The sequence below is a fragment of the Marmota marmota genome, unplaced genomic scaffold, assembly GCF_001458135.2.
Source record: "Marmota marmota marmota unplaced genomic scaffold, marMar, whole genome shotgun sequence".
Lineage (NCBI taxonomy): Eukaryota > Metazoa > Chordata > Mammalia > Rodentia > Sciuridae > Marmota > Marmota marmota.
The window spans coordinates 2,526,779-2,529,749 of NW_025999863.1; the positions used below are offsets into that span (position 1 = coordinate 2,526,779).

At 51.1% G+C, this 2,971-nt stretch overlaps 1 long non-coding RNA gene across 1 annotated transcript; it reads left to right on the forward strand.

Annotated features, from left to right (window-relative positions):
- Positions 1-67: 67 nt before the first annotated feature.
- On the forward strand, positions 68-1,397 carry LOC125619382. The gene is made up of 2 exons (XR_007350907.1): positions 68-291; positions 929-1,397. It is a non-coding gene; the product is annotated as an uncharacterized LOC125619382 (long non-coding RNA).
- The last annotated feature ends 1,574 nt before the right edge of the window (positions 1,398-2,971 follow it).

Below are 2,971 nucleotides of genomic sequence, written 5' to 3' on the forward strand. Positions count from 1 at the left end.
AGCCCGAGCCCGCCTCGCAGGGGAAAGGGGCGGAGACCGACTCGAGGCGGTTTTCCGGAGCGTGCGCACTCCTACGGCGCTGGCGCGCGTGCTCCTGGGGCGGGGGGGACGGAAGGGACGCGGCGTCGGGTGTGCTGAGCGGACGCTGCTGAGCGCCGGCAGCTGGAGGGCGTCCGGGTCTGGGGCCGAGTGAGACAGCAATCGTGAGTCTAGTGGGCGACCTGTCCAGCTTCGGTGGACTTTTGTCACCAAGTGTGTACACACACCACAACATTCTTTCATGAGATGAAGGTGACTTTAGAATATCTAAAAAGTCATGTTTTTAACCGACAAAACCGTGGGGAATTACCGTGTGCATGTTGAGACATTTAAATTGCAAAATACGTGCAACATGGAGTTCTGTTTTAACCTTCTTAAAAGATGTTCACGCAGTTCAGGGGCGTTGGGTGCATTTTCAGTTTTGTGCAGTGGTCCCCCATCTGTCGCCAGAGCTTTTCTCATCTTGTCAAACTGAAGCTCTGTCCCCGTTAAACACCGACTCCCCTCCCCTCCCATCCTCTGGCACCCACCGAATGCGTCCTGTCTCTGGAGCTGAGGACTCTCAGGACACTTGTGAGTGGGTCCTGCAGCACGTGTCCTTTGGTGTCTGGCTTAGTAGCATGATGGCCTCAAGGGCCAGCCACGTCGTAGCAGGGCTGCCTTCCTTCTGGGGGATGCTACTCTTCCTTTGTGTGGATGGTACATTTATCTTGGGTGGACACTCGAGTTGTCTCCATGTCTTTGGCTGTTTAAGTCACAACTGCTGTGAACTTGCACAAATCTCTCTGAGCCCCTGCTTGCACTTCTTTGGGTACAGACTTAGAAATGGGACTGCGGGATTGGATTGGAGGGTGGCTCTGTATGATTTTTTTTTTTTTTTTTTTTGCAGGGCTGAGGATGGAACCCGGAGCCTTGCACATGCTGAGCCCATCCTCAGCCCTGTTGACTTTCTAAGGACCATCTTACTGTTTACATGAACTTGTAACTTTGTAAGACGAAGTGAGCACCAAAAGAGAAAAAGGAAAGAGCACATGGCACACAATAAAGGCCAGTCACTTAAAATACCTTTTGTCGCACCTCTGAGCATCCATGCGCAGGTCACAGAAGGTGCACTCTGGGAATCGCAGGAGAAGACATGAAGAAAGAAGGATTTGGTGAATGCCTTCCTCCATGGTCCAGCTCAGTTTCTTGTGGCTCCCCGACTCAGCCCTGCCCATTTTCAATCCAGCAGCCCTGTAGTTATTCTTTTATCAGTTTGTGGTGCCCTTTATGGGCCCAGTACTGTGCTGGACAGCAGAGACACAGTGTTAAAAAAAAAAAAAAAAAAAGTGCACAGCAGGAGACTCTGGAGGCTGAAGCAGGAGGATCTCAAGTTTGAGGCCAGCCTTAGCAACCTAGTGATGCCCTAAGCAACTTAGTGAGACACTGTCTCGAAATGAGAAACAAAAACGTAGAGAAAGTAGCCCTTTTTGTACAAACACCCCTGGCTCAATCTCTAGTATAAAAGAAAACAACAACAACAAAAAACTAATATGGGTTGAGGATTAGCTCAGTAGTGGGGCACTTGCCTGCTTTTCTAGCGTGTGCCAGGCCCTGGGTTCCATTCCTAGCATGGCCAGAAAAAGAAAAGGCAAAGAAGAAAAAAAGATACATCAGACACCCACAAATAAACACCCTTGGTCCTCCGCCCCCCCAGGTGAGAGCTCCTCCAGCCTCCACTGAAGCCGGGCCTTCCCAGCTCTCTTCCTGTCTGCCTCCCGTTCCACCCTCTTTGTTTATTCTACCTCTGGCTCTGTGTGATCTTTTTTTTTTTTTTTTTAAACTTTCTTTTTTCAATATCTTTATTTATTTATTTTTTTATTTATGTGGTGCTGAGGATCAAACCCAGTTCCTCATGGATGGTAGGCGAGCTCTCCACCTCTGAGCCAAAATCCCAGCCCCGTCTGTGTGATCTTTTTTATTGAGCTGTAACTTACATCCAGTAAGCGCACCATCCTGAATGTCCCCCCCACCGAGCCTTCACAGCTGTGTCCACCCAGGAAACCATTCATCTTGCTGCTAATTCTCCCCTCCGCCTCCATCTGGGGCTGGCGTGTGGCTCAGGGGTAGAGCACTTGCTCAGTGCACAGGAGACCCTGGGGTCTGTCCCCATCGAGGCAAAAATAAAATAAGGGAGACAGAGGGGAGGCGGCTGACTTTTCAGCATCTGCTCTTTTCTATGGTGTGGATCTTCCCAGTGTCCTTCAGCCTATGACAGCTTCACAAGTCATCAGTGTCTCGTGCCTATCAATAATGTGTCCCTTTTTACCACTAAGTAATATTCCATTTTTTATCCACTCGATTTCTTAAAAATCCATTCAATCCACAATTTATCCATTCACTGGTTGAGGTTCATTCAAGGCTGTTGAAGGTCCCTTCCACCTGGACAGTGAGTCCTTCCCTGTTGGAGGGCGTCTCGACAATTCATAGACTTTTTATTATTGTTGATCTGGTTTTGGGATCTAGCCACAGGCCCAGCACGTTTCATTGTGTTTTGTTTTGAGGCGGTTCTCACTGAGTTGCTCCACCTTTCAACCCTCCTGCCCAAGCCTCGGGAGTCACTGGGATCACAGGGGCGGCTGCTGCCTTGGCTTCCTTGGCTCAGCCTGGTGGTTCTGGGGTCCTCTGGGGGCGGTGGCAGCCGTCACCTGTTCTCCTCCTACGGGAGAGTGTGCGGCATGCATTTGGGGACTCGCCCTTGCTGCAGGTCAGCACGTGAGTTCTTCAGGAGAACAAAGACAGGGGTCTTCCCTAATGGCGAGGCTCCAGCCTGCCGGTGCCTCACCGAGGCCTTGCTACAGGCCACCTTTGCTCACAGTCACTCGGCCCCCAGGGGTCGCCAGTCCCTGCCCCCTGGAGCTCGGGACACACCCAGCTTCGGGTTCGCACATGG